General features: G+C 44.7%; 1 long non-coding RNA gene across 3 annotated transcripts; it reads left to right on the top strand.

Moving 5' to 3' along the window:
* Positions 1-6,127: 6,127 nt before the first annotated feature.
* Positions 6,128-10,669, top strand: LOC124681629. 3 transcript variants are annotated; one of them, XR_006995968.1, is made up of 5 exons: positions 6,135-6,741; positions 7,570-7,670; positions 7,756-8,859; positions 9,347-10,078; positions 10,196-10,669. It is a non-coding gene; the product is annotated as an uncharacterized LOC124681629 (long non-coding RNA). The 3 variants fall into 3 exon arrangements; XR_006995966.1 differs by having other exon boundaries at positions 6,128-6,741; positions 7,756-10,078; XR_006995967.1 differs by having other exon boundaries at positions 7,562-7,670; positions 7,756-10,078.
* Positions 10,670-19,069: the final 8,400 nt, after the last annotated feature.

The following is a 19,069-nucleotide window of genomic DNA, read 5'->3' as shown; positions in this document are numbered from 1 at the left end:
GACTCGAACTTAGTGGTGCAGCAGTCGATGAACTCGTGCGACGCGGTCAGCGACAACATGATCGCCTATCGGCAGCTGTATCAAAATATGGAAGCTAAATTTGAAGGATGTGAGCTCAAACATATCGGCACAGCCAACAACGAGGAAGCCGACACTCTGGCAAACATCGGGTCCATGTGCTCCCCTATTCCAGACGGAGTGTTTTACGAAGTGATCGCTCAGCGATCGATAAAAGAGAAGGCGTCGGCACCTCCAAAACCGTCGGCTGATGAATTAAAGGCAAGCTCGCAGCAAGCTGCCGAAGAATCTCCAACTCCTCCTGCCGAACAAGTCCTCCTCCTCGAGCCACTATGGACCAAGTCGTTCCTAGCATATCTAACGAAGCAGGAGCTACCATAGGATCCGGTAGAAGCGAGACGAATCGTTCGACGAACGAAACGCTTCACCATAGTGAACGGTGAACTTTACAAGCGCGGCATTTCCGGTATTTTCCAAAGATGCATTGCCATTGACGATGGAAGAGCACTATTGCGCGAGATACACGAAGGAACTTGCGGACATCACGCAGGAAGCAGGGCCCTCGTAGCGAAGGCCTTCAGAGCGGGATTTTACTGGCCAACAGCGGCATCGGATGCTCGAGATCTGGTCATGAAGTGCGACCCCTGCCAACGATTTTCACCAAAACCACACGCCCCTGCCACAGACCTGATGACGATACCTCTAGCGTGGCCATTCGCTCAATGGGGACTCGAACAAATTGGACCGCTGCCAAGATCATCGCCTGGAGGACACACGTATCTATTGGTCGCAGTCGACAAATTCACAAAGTGGATCGAGGCAGTACCGGTGCGAAACCAGAAAGCAAAAACAGCAGTCCAATTCTTTAGGGGAATAACATGTCGATTTGGTATGCCTCACAGTATCGTCACAGACAACGGAACCAACTTTGACTCCAAAGAGTTTCGAAAATTTTGCGACGACGGAGGAATCAAACTAAAGTTTGCATCAGTAGCCCACCCACAGACCAATGGCCAGGTGGAAAGGATCAACGGTCTCATAGGGGATGGCCTCAAAAATGCCTTACAGGTGCAGCTGGAGCCTGGGTCGAAGAGTTACCATCTGTACTTTGGAGTTTGCGTACTACACCTAACAGGTCGACTCAGTACACCCCATTCTTCTTGGTGCATGGAGCCGAGGCAGTTCTGCCAGCCGACGTTCGGTTTGAAGCACCTCGGGTGACAGAATACACGGAATCCTCTTCCAATACCGCGCTAGAAGATGCTGTGGACCTCCTCGACGAAGCACGAGACATTGCCTTGGCAAGAACGACGGTATACCAGCAGGCGTTGAGAAATTATCACAGCGACGAATACGCAATCGAAGCTTTAATGTCGGGGATATGGTACTTCGGCTGAAGCAAGAGAGACCCCTGAAACTTGAATCCCCATGGGAAGGACCATACATCGTCACGGAAGTGATACGAGGAGGAGCCTATCGGCTCAAAAACCCAGCCTCAGGAAAAGACGTTGAGAATCCATGGAACATCGCACATTTGCGACGGTTCTATACATAGGATACAATTGTTTTTAATTACTCGACAGCCCTTAAGGTTGCTTTTGCACTATGAATAAAAGTTCTAATCAGGTTTTCTACCTTTTTTCCTTGTTCCAGGCCTCATCACCCGAACATACCGTATGGGGCCCTACCATTGGCTCTTACTCCCATCGGGAGCGCTGGCCTAAAAAATACGATTACACAGTGTCATTAATTAAATACTCCCATCGGGAGCTAAGATTAATGATACACAAAAACAACCAATCCAAGCCTCGAAAAAATACACGAGCGCTGCAGTCGATGGTTATATTATCACAAAATAAGGCTCAAACCGGTGCACCGCGTGACGAAGCCAAGCGTCTAATTCCCTCGACTAAGTCGATGGGTCTCGCTCTTACAAAACTTACATATAGGCTTCGCAATAACATTGCATAATTCAACGAAGTCGTCGAGAGAGCAGGTTGAATCGATCACTCAGCCGCCCTCGACAATAAAATATCAATCAAACTAACATAGCGTGCAACGTACGCAATAAATTTATACAAAACAATCTTATGCAGGTATAAGGTTATTACATTCATGATCGGGCTCCCCGGTCCCAGTGGGCCTTCAGATCCTTCTCAAGGCATGACTCCATCCGAGAAACAATGGTGTAAGCAGGACCTCTAGCAACATCATAGTATTGGCCTAAACTCCTCTCAGTGTTCGTTACGGGTCCCAAGTCTAAAGACGGATGGCACGTGATACGTCTCCGACGTATCGATAATTTCTTATGTTCCATGCCACATTATTGATGATATCTACATGTTTTATGCATACTTTATGTCATATTTATGCGTTTTCCGGAACTAACCTATTGACGAGATGCCGAAGGGCCAGTTCTTTGTTTTCTGTTGTTTTTGGTTTCGTAAATCCTAGTAAGGAAATATTCTCGGAATTGGACGAAATCAACGCCCGGGGTCCTATTTTTGGACGAAGCTTCCGGAACACCCGAGAGCCGCCGGAGGGCAGCCCCGGGGGCCCCACACGCCACCCCGGCGCGGCCGGAGGGGGCCGCGCCCCCCTAGTGTGTGGGCCCACCAGGCCCCCTCCGAGGCTGCCCTTCCGCCTACTTAAGGTCTCCGTCGCGAAAACCCTAACACGTTCGACGAAACCAGAGAAAACCTTCCAGAGCCGCCGCCATCGCGAAGCCAAGATTTGGGGGACAGGAGTCTCTGTTCCGGCACGCCGCCGGGACGGGGAAGTGCCCCCGGAAGGCTCCTTCATCGACACCACCGCCATCTTCATCACCGCTGCTGTCTCCCATGAGGAGGGAGTAGTTCTCCATCGAGGCTCGGGGCTGTACCGGTAGCTATGTGGTTCATCTCTCTCCTATGTACTTCAATACAATAATCTCATGAGCTGCCTTACATGATTGAGATTCATATGATGATGCTTGTAATCTAGATGTCATTATGCTAGTCAAGTGGGTTTTACTTATGTGATCTCCGGAGACTCCTTGTCCCACGTGTGTAAAGGTGACAAGTGTGTGCACCGTGTGGGTCTCTTAGGCTATATTTCACGTAATACTTATTCACCGTTATGAATGGCATAGTGAAGTGCTTATTTATATTCCTTTATGATTGCAATGTGTTTTGTATCACAATTTATCCGTGTGCTACTCTAGTGATGTTATTAAAGTAGTTTATTCCTCCCGCACGGTGTAATGGTGACGAGTGTGTGCATCGTGTAGTACTTGGCGTAGGCTATGATTGTGATCTCTTGTAGATTATGAAGTTAACTATTGCTATGATAGTGTTGATGTGATCTATTCCTCCTTTCGTAGTGTGAAGGTGACGAGTGTGCATGCTATGTTAGTACTTGGTTTGGTTATGTTGATCCGTCATGCACTCTAAGGTTATTTAAACATGAACATCGAATATTGTGGAGCTTGTTAACTCCGAGCATTGAGGGTTCGTGTAATCCTACACAGCTAGTGGTGTTCATCATCCAACAAGAGGGTGTAGAGTCTAGCATCTATCTATTTATTCTCGTTATGTGATCAATGTTGAGAGTGTCCACTAGTGAAAGTATGATCCCTAGGCCTTGTTCCTAAATATCGCTATCGTTCGCTTGTTTACTCGTTTTATCGCATCTTTACTCCTGCAATATTACTACCATCAACTGCACGCCAGCAAGCACTTTTCTGGTGCCGTTGCTACTGCTCATATTCATTCATACCACTTGTATTTCACTATCTCTTCGCCGAACTAGTGCACCTATTATGTGTGTTGGGGACACAAGAGACTTCTTGCTTTGTGGTTGCAGGGTTGCATGAGAGGGATATCTTTGACCTCTTCCTCCCTGAGATTGAAAAACCTTGGGTGATCCACTTAAGGGAAACTTCGTCGCTGTTCTACAAACCTCTCGCTCTTGGAGGCCCAACACCGTCTACAAGAATAGAAGCTCCCGTAGACATCAAGCACTTTTCTGGCGCCGTTGACGGGGAGGAAAGGTAAACGGCACTCACACACCGGACCCCGGCAACTAGCCACTTTTCTGGCGCCGTTGCCGGGGAGGAAAGGTAAAAGGCTCTCATACTCCGGTCCCAGGTAAAGTACTTTTCTGGCGCCGTTGCCGGGGAGGAAAGGTAAAAGGCTCTCATACTCCGGTCCCAGGTAAAGTACTTTTCTGGCGCCGTTGTGTGTGTGCTCGAAGCTATTTCCTTTAGATCCTGCAATTACATCTTTTTGTTTCTTATTTACACTAGTTTGGCATAATGGACAACAATGAGCTTCTTATTCTATTTCCTGATTTAAGACATGGATGGTTTGATGCGAAAATTAAAAAACCCATGGAACATATTAATATGAACACTTTGAATACCATTGTTGCTAATGATATAGAAAGTTCTAAGCTTGGGGAAGCTGGTTTTGAAGAGCATGATATTTTTAGACCCCCAAGCATTGAGGAGAAAATTTTCTTTGATGATACTTTACCTCCTATTTATGATGATTATAATGATAGTAGTCTTTTAGTACCGCCTTTTATGGAGGATAAATTTGATTATGATTACAATATGCCTCCTATATTTGACGATGAAAATAATAATGATAGCTACTTTGTTGAATTTGCTCCCACTACAACTAATAAAATTGATTATGCCTATGTGGAGAGTAATAATTTTATGCATGAGACTCATGATAAGAATGCTTTATGTGATAGTTATATTGTTGAGTTTGCTCATGTTGCTACTGAAAGTTATTATGAGAGAGGAAAATATGGTTGTAGAAATTTTCATGTTACTAAAATACCTCTCTATATGCTTAAAATTTTGAAATTGAGCTTGTCTAGTTTTCCTATGCTTGTTACTTTGCTCTTCATGAACTTGTTTATTTACAAGATTCCTATGCATAGGAAGCATGTTAGACTTAAATGTGTTTTGAATTTGCCTCTTGATGCTCTCTTTTGCTTCAACTACTATTTCTTGCGAGAGCATCATTAAAACTGCTGAGCCCATCTTAATGGCTATAAAGAAAGAACTTCTTGGGAGATAACCTATGTGTTTATTTTGCTACAGTACCTCTATTTTATATTTGTGTCTTGGAAGTTGTTACTACTGTAGCACCCTCTCCTTATCTTAATTTTGTTGCATTGTTGTGCCAAGTAAAGTCTTTGATAGTAAGGTTCATACTAGATTTGGATTACTGCGCGTAAACAGATTTCTTGTCTGTCATGAATTCGGGCCTAATTATTCGTAGGTAACTCGAAAAATTATGCCAATTTACGTGAGTGATCCTCGGATATGTACGCACTTTCATTCAATTTGAGTATTTTCATTTGAGCAAGTCTCGGTGCCTCAATAAAATTCGTCTTTACGGATCGTTCTGCTTTTGACAGATTCTCGCCTTTTATTTCGCATTGCTTCTTTCGCTCGTGTTGGGTGGATTTCTTTGTTCCATTACCTTCCAAGTAGCTTTGGGCAATGTCCGAAGTGTTAAAAATGATTGTGTCACCTCCGAACATGTGAATTTTTGATTATGCACTAACCCTCTAATGAGTTTGTTTTGAGTTTGGTGTGGAGGAAGTTTTCAAGGGTCAAGAGAGGAGGATGATATACTATGATCAAGAAGAGTGAAAAGTCTAAGCTTGGGGATGCCCCGGTGGTTCACCCTTGCATATTTTAAGAAGACTCAAGCGTCTAAGCTTGGGGATGCCCAAGGCATCCCCTTCTTCATCGACAACTTATCAGGTTTCTTCTCTTGAAACTATATTTTTATTCGGTCACATCTTATGTACTTTACTTGGAGCGTCTGTTTATTTTTGTTTTTGTTTTTGTTTGAATAAATGCTTGTGTGGGAGAGAGACACTTGAATACCCACTCAGCTGAGGCTATCCCCGCGCGCGTCTTTTAGGCCATCGGATCGTGGCTCTGAGCGGTCAGGATTACCAGCTTGGGAGGAAAGAAGCAAGTTACCGCTACCTTTGTAATTTTTCTATCGTCGCTGACATCTTGGCCCCGCTTGGTGTTAGGTTGTGGCGTCGTTCTTGGGTTACAGTTTGTTCGGTGAAAAAAGGCAGCCCGAAAACCTATCTTACCTTTCTCTTCTTCCTCCCGACTTCCGATCTAGGCCACAATCGTCTCCGTTGAATCCTCCTGAGATTCTGCCCGCGGCGGAGAGGATTTCGCCGGCATCAGCTTGGATTCCAGCAATATAGAGGGTAGCGGCCAACTCCTACATGGCGTGTGCGCGCCGACAATTCTGAGGACGCGTTCGATCTGGAGTGGACTCCCCCGCCGTCCCCAAAGATTGGTCGAGAAGAGCTGCAGCTGCTGTCACGCGCGAGAAAAAAGCCAAGTCGGCTGGCGGCCAAGGCAGAGAGGAGCCAGGCAAGACGGACAAGAGCGTGGTGCTGGTTGTGTTTGAGCAGCGGTAGGTGGTGGTGTTGTGTGGGTGCAGCTACTACTGGATGCATGTATCACACTGCAGACAAGGGGAAAGCCACCGCGCGACCCCACGTCGGCAGCGGCGCGGAAGCGGCCGGCTTCCTAGAAGACACCTCCCCGGAACCCGCGCCTCCTTCTGCAGCAGCAACAGCCTCCGTGGCGCCTTCCACGACACTGATGACGAAGCAGGAGACCGAGACGAGGTCGCTTGCTGCCATGGATATGAACGCACTGGTGGTGTTCGACGAAATGCCTTCAAGGTAAATCTGATTTCCCCCTCTCTTTTGATAATTTTAAACAGATGAAAATGCATGTGATGCGCTGTCGTTTTGTTTTGACCTATCGTACAGCCTAATTCCACTAATCCTGTACCGGAGAAGCTACATCCTATGAGACCTTGCGACGAAGTTGTGATCCTGAGCATATCCAATCTATCTTTGATACATTCTGTATAGTTGTGTAATTTCTGACCTCAAATCAATCTGTGGTTCCAAATCCTTCAGAAACAAAAAAAAAATGTAATCAAGTTCAGACACAGTCATAGATCTACCTTAGCCTAGATCAGCCTTCACAATGTGTGTTCTTGCAAATTAAACATATATTTACATGCAGATTTCATCCAATGTGATCCTAAAATTCTTTTCATTACTGTCTTGCAGTCACATATTATATATGAGCTACTACTGGATGACCTGAATGTTAAAATGTTCAGGCTATCCTTCTTAAAAGTCCAAGGCTACCTCTCTGTAGCTTTTTAGATCGGAAACTTTCTTTTGTCATGTTCAGTTCGCCGGATTCAGAGAATATACAGATACTTCATGTTTTGGATTTTTTGTATCTTATGAGACTAAAAACCTCACTGGCATGTGCTTGATATTCATTGATAACAATTGGTTATACTCACATGGTGCATATGTACTACTGGCTGATATGATTAGGTTGGGCATTTTTTTACATAGTGCTACTGCGTCTTACATCTATAGGATTCTTCATATTACTTAGTACTTCCTTCACATACGATGATTAGGTCTTTTTTGATGCAAAACTATTATTGCTCTAATGATTATCCTATTGAATAAGTTTTACAGGTGGGAAGCTAACCAGATTCATAGAGTGAAGGTAGCCAAGATGGATTTGGGTGCAGCTAAAATGAGCAAACACCTACACTTTCATCGGTTGTGTCCCTCAGGTAAAAAATGGCTGAAATCCTGAAGATGTATTGATGTTTGGTTAGGAGCCTGTTTCTTACTTTTTTATTATTATTGTTTGGATAGGAGTTTAGCATTGCAGTGTTTCCACTTTCCAACATCAAATCAAATACTTCACGTGGAGACTTCACTTTGTGCTTCAGGTGCCAATCATTATCTGTCCACAATCTTCTGTTGGTTCAGATGTTCGCATGTTGTTTGTTACATTGCTGTCAACTGCAAATAAGCATTTTATGCTGGAAAATGTTACATTGATGTCAGCTGTAAATGAACAGTTTATGATTTACATAGACTAAAATTTGGGGATTAGGAAGAATTATGTAAAATGACACGAAAGTTACACAACCTTCATCAATGGCAGGTGTTCCCGTTTCCCCTACTTCTAGCTAGCAATACTGGGAGTAGTTACTCTCCAGACTCCAGTTTGCATCCAATTTTTGCTAGGCTACCACTTGCACGAGCAAATCTGATGTCTTTTCCTATCTCATAACTCTAGGATGCTTACTGTTTAATGATTGTTTGTGTTCTGGAATCGTTTTGATTTCCCGATTTCAACCTAAACTATTCATTTTTGTAGTCAACAAAGCTTATTGTGTTATTAGTTTAGGTACAACTAGAATTATTATTCTTTTTTCCACTTAAATTGGTTTGATGAAGTTAAATTTAGTGTAATAGTTTATATCATGGTAGATGTCAGATGAAATTCATCAGTTAGGGCATTTAGTTTTAGATTATTAGTAGTGATGTTTTTTGAAGAAGCAGTAAACATTAGACCATACTAGAGTTATATTTTGCATGTTAGCTCTTTGGTTTCATGGAGGCATTTGAATTTAGTCTGGTCCCAACATCTTTGAAGATGACGTACATGTTGTTGCTTATTGCATATGAGGCAAATCGCTAATTTGCATCTACCTTAAGAAGTGTTGTGAATGCTACATCTGCACATTCATGTAAGCTGCATGAATTGGGTATTGTTCATTCGATTGCATATCATGCAACCTAGCAGCCTATCGATGAGGAATTCAGGTTGCTATGTATGGGGTGACATTTTGGAGATATGTGTGGTTCAATTTCTTTTGTGCTCATTCAGGCCATTCTCACATGTAAGAACGGATTTTTGGGACGGTCATCTATTTATCTGTTCGGCGCTTGACTTCAGTCATGTGTGAGGTACTAAAATGATTCTGAGCTTCAGATCACGCATATTTGTAGAAGGTTGCTATTATAGTCCAATTATTCAGGGTTTTCTTATTGCAATATCGGAATGATTTGGTTTCTTTTAGGTGCGAGGAGCTAACTTAGCTAAAATATTTCATTTGCCATATAGTTTTTTTTGTATTCTCTAGCAAGTGTATGTGCAACGAAATTAAAGGTTCTTGAGATGGTTGATGATATAAGGACATATTCCCCGGTTATATGGTTTACTTCAATCTTCATCAGCCAGAACAAGGTCATAGATCCTCTCCCCGCAATAAGAATAGGTTTTTGTGGGTCTATTTTTTTTTATCTTGTTTCTAACTTGAGTTAACTGGTTGGTCTGACTGAGCAAGAATTGAGATTTATTCACGTATTGTATCTTTTGGAATAACTGTTAGTTCACATGACTCATTTGATATTATTCTAAGTTGTAAGCCTGGTCATTGACCTGACTTTCGAGGTCACTCCCGGCTGGGGCGTGCACAAGCGTTGGGTATTGGATTGAAGAGCACTTGTCTCGTCGAGCAGGGGTGATAAGCTGGACTTTTTTTGCTGGGGTTGAGGCTTCTTCCAACAACCATTTGGCCCATCCACAACCCTAGAATTTGTTAATTTGTGTGCTAAAGGCAGTTTTATAAGGAAAAAAAACATGAACCTTATGCTTTACTGATATTGATAAATCTGAATATTTCAGACCAGAATGTTGCCAAAGGCTTGAAGATTTCATATCATCTCTCTGCACACACAATTTATTTCTGGGGTTGCTTTGGTCTATATTATTTGTGTTCTTAGAGGCACAAGAGAGGAAATGAGTGTGCTTACATTACTATGAAGGTTTGTTTACATTATATGATTAACTTGGGTGGTTAATCCAAGAGGCATTGGTTTCAGTACCAACTAACCATAAGCATTTTAGCTATGGTTCCTTTTTGCTTATCCTAGAGCGTTTTATCAGGTGTCCCCTACTTTTTAGTGTTGGAATCTGATGTGACCTGGATAAAATGACTAGGTAGAGTGCAACTTAGGTTAGAATCTGGATATAAATTCGAGCCTTCTGTTTTTGATTTATTGACCACATTGCCTGTAACATTGTGGTGCCCCAACTTCTTGAGACAGGTGGTGCACACAGTTTGTGTTTTACGGCTACTAGGGGTGAAACCTGCGTGGTGCATTTTACCCAGCGGGGCGGCAGGTTCGTGGCGTCTTTCCATTTCTTTTTCTTATTTTGTGGTTCTCTCTTCTCTAAATTTGTCAACCCATTTTTTCTGAATGTGTTGTCTATCTATCTGTCTGCGATGTGTTGTTCTAGGTTTGTCGGTTCGTGGCGCGTGGTTGTTGGTGTCTACTGATTTTGGTGCTTCTATTTGCGGTTGTGGCGTTGTCTTTTCCTGCATCTTGTGAGGTGGTTTGCTTTCCATGTCTGATTGGTGAGCTATTCTTGGTTTTGCTGCTTGAGGGTATATATTGGCATGTCAATCAAGAATGTAAAGAAGACTGAAACTGAGTTTCATCCACCTGGTCCTATCAACATTGTAGAGAAGGCTGAATCCTGTCAAGAATATTAGAATTTTAACATCACTCGGCATGCCAGGGTTGTACCATGTCAAGTGCACACATAGCAACAGTTCATCTATGTGAGTAATTGTTGTGAGAGTGACCTAATTTATGTTTCCAGATTAAAGTTATGCATGTTTTGTTTGCCTTGGTAAAAAATGCATTTCTGTATCTACTGATGATGATGGTTATGTCTTCCAGAGGCTGAACTACATATGAGCGCTTTAAATCTATGTATATCAGTAAGACAAAACGTTAAGCGCAAACTAGACACATTATGGCGAGTGCGCTGGCCACGTGTGGCAGCATGGAATGCAGGCGGCGAGGCGAAGCTCGCCTGTTCATCTAGTGAACATATATGTTCTTAGCTTTTAATGTTCACGGAGAAGGTTGAAACTGCTTCGTTAATTGTTATATGGTTGGAAACGGAAAATGCTACATGTAGTAATTGGTAAAATGTCTTGGATAATGTGATACTTGGCAATTGTTGTGCTCATGTTTAAACTCTTGCATCATATACTTTGCACCTATTAATGAAGAAATATATAGAGCTTGCTAAAATTTGGTTTGCATAATTGGTCTCTCTAAGATCTAGATAATTTCTAGTAAAGAGTTTGAACAACAAGGAAGACGGTGTAGAGTCTTATAATGTTTACAATATGTCTTTTATGTGAGTTTTGTTGCACCTGTTCATCCTTGTGTTTGTCTCAAATAACTTTGCTAGCCTAAACCTTGTATCGAGAGGGAATACTTCTCATGCATCCAAAATCCTTGAGCCAACCACTATGCCATTTGTGTCCACCATACCTACCTACTACATGGTATTTCTACGCCATTCCAAAGTAAATTGCTTGAGTGTTACCTTTAAAATTTCCATTCTTTACCTTTGCAATATATAGCTCATGGGACAAATAGCTTAAAAACTATTGTGGTATTGAATATGTACTTATGCACTTTATCTCTTATTAAGTTGCTTGTTGTGCGATAACCATGTTCCTGGGGACGCCATCAACTACTCTTTGTTGAATATCATGTGAGTTGCTATGCATGTCCGTCTTGTCACGAAGTAAGGGAGATTTACCACTTTATTGGTTAGAGCATGCATATTGTTAGAGAAGAACATTGGGCCGCTAACTAAAGCCATGAATCATGGTGGAAGTTTCAGTTTTGGACATATATCCTCAATCTCATATGAGAACATTAATTGTTGCTACATGCTTATGCATTAAAGAGGAGTCCATTATCTGTTGTCTATGTTGTCCCGGTATGGATGTCTAAGTTGAGAATAATCAAAACCGAGAAATCCGAAATGCGAGCTTTCTCCTTAGACTTTTGTACAGGCGGCATGGAGGTACCCCTTTGTGACACTTGGTTAAAACATGTGTATTGCGATGATCCCGGTAATCCGAGCTAATTAGGATAAGGTGCGGGCACTATTAGTATACTATGCATGAGGCTTGCAACTTGTAGGATATAATTTACATGATGCATGTGCTTTATTACTACCGTTAACAAAATTGTTTCTTGTTTTCAAAATAAAAGCTCTAGCACAAATATAGCAATCGATGCTTTCCTCTTTGAAGGACCATTATTTTACTTTTATGTTGAGTCAGTTCACCTACTTCTCTCCACCTCAAGAAGCAAACACTTGTGTGAACTGTGCATTGATTCTTACACACTTGCTTATTGCACTTGTTATATTGCTTTGCATTGACAACTATCCATGAGATATACATGTTATAAGTTGAAAGCAACCGCTGAAACTTAATCTTCTTTTGTGTTGCTTCAATACCTTTACTATGAATTTATTGCTTTATGAGTTAACTCTTATGCAAGACTTATTGATGCTTGTCTTGAAAGTACTATTCATGAAAAGTCTTTGCTTTATGATTCATTTGTTTACTCATGTCATTACCATTGTTTTGATCGCTGCATTCATTACATATGTTTACAATAGTACGATCAAGGTTATGATGGCATGTCACTCCAGAAATTATCCTTGTTATCGTTTACTCTGTCGGGACGAGCAGGAACTAAGCTTGGGGATGCTGATACGTCTCCGACGTATCGATAATTTCTTATGTTCCATGCCACATTATTGATGATATCTACATGTTTTATGCATACTTTATGTCATATTTATGCGTTTTCCGGAACTAACCTATTGACGAGATGCCGAAGGGCCGATTCTTGTCGTTTTCTGCTGTTTTTGGTTTCAGAAATCCTAGTAAGGAAAATATTCTCGGAATTGGACGAAATCAACGCCCAGGGTCCTATTTTTGGACGAAGCTTCCAGAACACCCGAGAGCCGCCAGAGGGCAGCCCTGGGGGCCCCACACGCCACCCTGGCGCGGCCAGAGGGGGGGCCGCGCCCCCCTAGTGTGTGGGCCCACCAGGCCCCCTCCGAGGCTGCCCTTCCGCCTACTTAAGGTCTCCGTCGCGAAAACCCTAACACGTTCGACGAAACCAGAGAAAACCTTCCAGAGCCGCCGCCATCGCGAAGCCAAGATCTGGGGGACAGGAGTCTCTGTTCCGGCACGCCGCCGGGACGGGGAAGTGCCCCCGGAAGGCTCCTCCATCGACACCACCGCCATCTTCATCACCGCTGCTGTCTCCCATGAGGAGGGAGTAGTTCTCCATCGAGGCTCGGGGCTGTACCGGCAACTATGTGGTTCATCTCTCTCCTATGTACTTCAATACAATAATCTCATGAGCTGCCTTACATGATTGAGATTCATATGATGATGCTTGTAATCTAGATGTCATTATGCTAGTCAAGTGAGTTTTACTTATGTGATCTCCGGAGACTCCTTGTCCCACGTGTGTAAAGGTGACAGTGTGTGCACCGTGTGGGTCTCTTAGGCTATATTTCACAGAGTACTTATTCACTGTTATGAATGGCATAGTGAAGTGCTTATTTATATTCCTTTATGATTGCAATGTGTTTTGTATCACAATTTATCTGTGTGCTACTCTAGTGATGTTATTAAAGTAGTTTATTCCTCCTGCACGGTGTAATGGTGACAGTGTGTGCATCGTGTAGTACTTGGCGTAGGCTATGATTGTGATCTCTTGTAGATTATGAAGTTAACTATTGCTATGATAGTGTTGATGTGATCTATTCCTCCTTTCGTAGTGTGAAGGTGACGAGTGTGCATGCTATGTTAGTACTTGGTTTGGTTATGTTGATCTGTCATGCACTCTAAGGTTATTTAAACATGAACATCGAATATTGTGGAGCTTGTTAACTCCGGCATTGAGGGTTCGTGTAATACTACACGTTAGTGGTGTTCATCATCCAACAAGAGGGTGTAGAGTCTAGCATCTATCTATTTATTCTGTTATGTGATCAATGTTGAGAGTGTCCACTAGTGAAAGTATGATCCCTAGGCCTTGTTCCTAAATCATCTGCTATCACTTGCTTGTTTCTTGTTTCATCGCATTTTTACTTCTCGCAATATTACTACCATCAACCGCACGCCAGCCAAGCACTTTTACGGTACCATTGCTACTCGCTCATATTCATTCATACCACTTGTATTTCACTATCTCTTCGCCGAACTAGTACACCTATTAGGTGTGTTGGGGACACAAGAGACTTCTTGCTTTGTGGTTGCGGGGTTGCATGAGAGGGATATCTTTGACCTCTTCCTCCCCGAGATCGATAAACCTTGGGTGATCCACTTAAGGGAAACTTGCTGCTGTTCTACAAACCTCTGCTGTTGGAGGCCCAACACTGTCTACAAGAATAGAAGCTCCCGTAGACATCAGCACGCCAATATCGAAGCAAAGGCAAGCTCAGCACCAGCCATGAGTTCTTTCCGCACCAATTGTCGAATCCTTTCGGGAGACTTGAATCGGGTGAACAGCGCAGATAAGGTTTCGGGTGCTTGGTCCAGAGGGAACAAGGTGTTCCAAACCATCATGAGATGAGCGTGGAACTTATCAAAGTAATAATGCGCCTTCCCCACCCGGTACTTAAACTTCACCATGACAACAGCCTTCGGACGATGCAGCCATAAATCATGCTTCGGGTGCGCAACGTCAATCATCGCCTCGACCTCTTCATGGATCTTCTTGTTCTCCTCAGTTGCATCTGAAGCTACGACTGGAAAAGAAATGAATGTCAGTTAAAAGAACATTCAAGCTATGTCAAAAATCAGAAGATGGGCTAATACTTACAGCCCAAACTTTCGGTAGCAACATGAAGACCATCGAGAGCGTACTGTTCGATAGCAGTCGCTATCTCTCCCTTTTTCTTCACCAAGGCTGCCATTGCACGAAGAGAAGTGATGTCTTTATTTAGACAAGACACTTGGTCACATAAGCGGCGAACAAGGCCTGATTCATCGTTACTTGAAGGGTTCGTAAAAAAGCTCGGCACGGGAAGAAGATGAAGTAATCTGCAGCACAGTCCCTAGTTCAGACAAGCATTAACATAAAAACTCCCATCGGGAGCGCTGGCATATATGATACATTCAGAAGGATGTTTGAATTGGCAACAGAGCCGAATTAAAACAGGAATACGTCAAGTTACGGATGATCTTATTTACAACAAAGTCAAACAACAGTTCAAAGGTTCGCCGATGATGAACCAGGGGCAGACTCAGGAACAGGCTTGGCTTGTGCTTCATCTACCAGCTTCAGAAGTTGATTGGCACAAGTTATTGCCGATCTTTTGAAAGGCTCAAGGTCGACTAAATGGTTGTCATCATCGACAGGCAATGCCTTAGATAACTTCTCCAATTCGACCCCATCCCATGGCCCATGAGCAACTGGAAAGTAAGAACCGCCCCAACTAAGCGGCTACGGCGTTTCAATACCTCCACAGGCTCGGAAGGATCAACAAGGAAAGCATCCGCCATCTCGTCGAGAGTCTTGTCCTGCTTCATCTTCGGGAAGATCATCGAGTATAGCCTCGACAACGCTCCTTTGGTCTTTTGCAGAAGTCCAAGGACTTGGACATTGGACTCAGCGGCAAGAGACAAGGCATCGGCTGTAGAGTCCTCCCGGAGTTGATGACGTCGAGTGAAAGTTATGTCGGCGGCCTCTGAAAGAAAGACAGGTCAACAATCAATGAAGAAACACCAAGAAAGAAACGGTGTACCATGGATTTTACCTAATAAATCCTTGATGGATTCGCGGAGGACGCCTTCCTTCTTGTCGACTGCATCCGCCGCCGCACGCCTGGCATCTTGTTCATCCTTCATCTGCCGCTTTAGCCTCTTCACCTCCTCCTTCAGCAAGGCGTTCTCATTCTTGGCGTCGGCAGCAAGCCTGTTGGCTTCAAGCACCTGGTCAGCCGAAGATTTGATAGTCTTTCGAAGTTGGGAGTTTTCAGCCTCAAGTCGGGTGAATTGTTCGGCGAAATCCGCTACAGCGTCGACTGTAGCGTAAATCGGCTGCAGCAAGGAAAATCAAGAGGACTCAGTCGGCACAAACTCGACGTAGCAGGGCAGATTAAATACTTACATGATCACGACCAGCCGACGGAGTGGGAGCATCGCCAGGAGGAATAACTTTCGACACTGGAATCTTCTCTACTCCTGTTCGCGAGGGAGGTGTCGACTTGGCGGGAGAGGGATTCGATTCCTTAGCCGATGCCGCTCTCCCAGAGGCTAACTTGGCCCTCTTCGCGAGAGGAACTTCATCATCATCATCAGAGCTATTTAAGTGCAGTGCACGGTTAGCATACAAAATGATAGGAAGTAAATCAGGAAAAGAGTATAGATGCTCACAGGTCCAGATCATCTTCGCCTGCGAAGAAACTTGTCGAACTCTTCTTAGCAGGAGGAGGCGAAGCAGTTTCGTCGGCATCATTATCTCCTCCGCTAGGACTTGATTCAGCCGTTGTAATGAAATCGTCGTGTATCTGCTTACGGCGCTTGCTCCTGATGAAGGCATCATCCTCGACAGCTTCTTCCTCTTGGACATCGCTATCCTCGAGGGCATGCTGAGCGTCATCGGTCCCCTCGGAATCATCATCGTCATCCTCTAGTACCACGCCGCTTTCGGGTGTAGGAGGATAGCATTGAGCAACGGCGGGGGCCTGCCGAAGAAAAAGAAATTTGTGAGACACAACGGAAAAGGGAGTAACAACAGCAAGCAAAGAGCGGCAGAGATTACCTCGGTCGGGAGATGATCAAAATCATAAGGAGGATGAGCCGATGTCAAGATGATGTTATCCTTCATACTAAGGCACGTCAAGCGGCGAACCTCGTCTCGAAGCTCATCTGCCGACAGGTCGGCAGAGCTGATCCTTGACTTATCGGTCTTCCCGGTGTAAAGCCATAGCTGGTGAGGTCGAGTCATCAGCGGCTGCACTCGACGTTGTAGGAACACTGAAACTACTTCAGTGCCACACATCGTCAAGCCTCCCGTGTTCTTCAGGACGATGACCCGCTCAAACAGTCTGTCGGCTGTCGCCCTCTCTTCGGGAGAAAGGGCGTTTCGCCGAGACTTTTCTGGTGAGCCACCAAGACGTCATCAAAGTGAGGGAGATTCGAGCGCCGCCCGGGCACTATGGGATCACGCAGGTAAAACCGCTTGTTGCGCCAGCCCTGGACGGATTCCTTCATTGGATAGTCGAAGTAGTCGACCTCCTTCCTAACAACAAAGCCAACGCCACCGACGACGGGGGGCCATTGCTGTCATTGTGGCGCTTCACGTAGAAGATCTTCCTCCAAAGACCCCAGTTAGGGTCAATGCCGAGGAAGGCCTCGCAAAGAGTGATGAAGATAGAGAGATGGAGGATGGAGTTTGGGGTCAGCTGCCAGAGCTGGATCCCGTAAAAGAAAACAAGGGAGCGAAGGAACTCGTGGGCCGGAAGAGAAAGACCACGGAACAAAAAGGCATCGAACATGACAGTGAAACCCTTCGGGGGCTTTGGGCGAGAAACCGCACTTGGAAGACGAATATCATCCTCAGATGCGGAGATGAAGCCGAGGGCGCGCAGCTTGTTGATGTCGCGGTTGGAAATGGCGGAGGCACTCCAATCACGGCTAACCTTGGCCACGCCCGAAGTGCTGGTGCTCTTCTTCTTGCCCATGGCGACTGAAGCTCTGGAGGGAGGAACAGAGGAAGCACGAAAGGACGGGCGAAGAAGATGAGCAATCGGAGGCGTAAAAAGTAAAAGAGAGAAGGCCCCCTATTTATGTCGTAAAAATTGAGGCGAGATCGTGGGCATAACTTCACAAACGTCGTGGGAGGTGGAGCAGATCTGGCTGTACACGTGGCACTTAATGAAGGAACGAAACCGGCGGCCCATTATTCCCACGTTTGCGCGAAAATCGAGGAGGCGCCTCGGTCGCTGCGCATGCACTGGTCAAATCCTATAAACTGCCCGCGCAGAACTAGGGTGGGCCCGTCAGGTCAAGTCTTGTCAATCAAACCACAACAGCCGCACGTCAACAGTGACGTCATAGAGATTGTTGCAAGCACTTGAAGAAAAAATGAAAAGTTATCGGATGGAAAACTTGAGTCTAAGCACAGATTGTGAAGCATCTGCACTTAGACTCAGGGGCTACTCCCATCGGGAGCGCTAACGCGCACCCGATAAATCAAGGACTCGAAGAAAAAAGTGAAGGAAAAGGTGGTTGTTTGACCTGAGCCTATGCACGGATTGCAAGCATCCGCACCTAGACTCGGGGGCTACTCCCATCGGGAGCGCTGGACGCACACCCGACAGAAACTTTTTCGTACTCCAGGATCATGCCCGGGGACTTGATTTTGTGTAGGGTAACGATGTTTTGTCATCGGCAGTTAACCAGCAAAAGTTGGGCACGTTACTATTATCCCTTGCATGAGGAAAGTATATCGGATGACCCACGAAGACTCGCGGAAAAACTTCGGCAGAGTAAATGTTCGAGTGGTACAACTTGAGTCTACGCACGGATTGCAAGCATCCGTACCTAGACTCGGGGGCTACTCCCATCGGGAGCGCTGACGCGCACCCGACAGAAGAAGATGATGCAGATTCAAGAAGAACAAGAACAGTCAAAGAGAAGAACATTGGTGAAGGCATGCTTTAGTCTCTACCCGAACTACCTTCGGCTATACACTCGGGGGCTACTGACGTGGGCATTACCCTTCGGGTAACCAATGTTGCCCTATCCTGTATTTCCTAGTTGGAGGCCCATGAAGGCACTCGACGGCAAGATGGACCACTAGGGCGGTGCAACGGAAGATTCCTTGAAGTACAAGACGCGGAAGGAGCCGAACAAGGAAAGTCTAGAGATAGATCTACTGTAAACCTAGTCGTACTCGATTAGACCTCTTGAGACCTGACCTCCTATATAAAGGCCAGGAGAGGGGCGATCGAGGGACACAATCAATCTTAGCAACCTTAGCCACCAAAAGCTTAGAGCTAGGTCATCATAACACTTAGCCATCTTGACGAGATCTCAACCCAACTATTCGGCACCCCATTGTAACCTATTATCATCATAATCAAGAACAGACAGGCAGGACGTAAGGGTTTTACCTCATCGAGGGCCCCGAACCTGGGTAAATCGCTCTCCCCACTTGTCTGTGAACCGATGTCTCGTGTCAGCTTGCAGGATTCCATCAACCCTAAGCCCCAATAGGAGGGCATTGCCGAGGAGCACCCTCGACAGATGTCAAAACGGCG

Source organism: Lolium rigidum, unplaced genomic scaffold (genome assembly GCF_022539505.1).
Source record: "Lolium rigidum isolate FL_2022 unplaced genomic scaffold, APGP_CSIRO_Lrig_0.1 contig_50075_1, whole genome shotgun sequence".
NCBI classification, from domain to species: domain Eukaryota; kingdom Viridiplantae; phylum Streptophyta; class Magnoliopsida; order Poales; family Poaceae; genus Lolium; species Lolium rigidum.
Note: the sequence above shows the minus strand (reverse complement) of the source record. Positions and strands in the feature narration are given on the sequence as shown.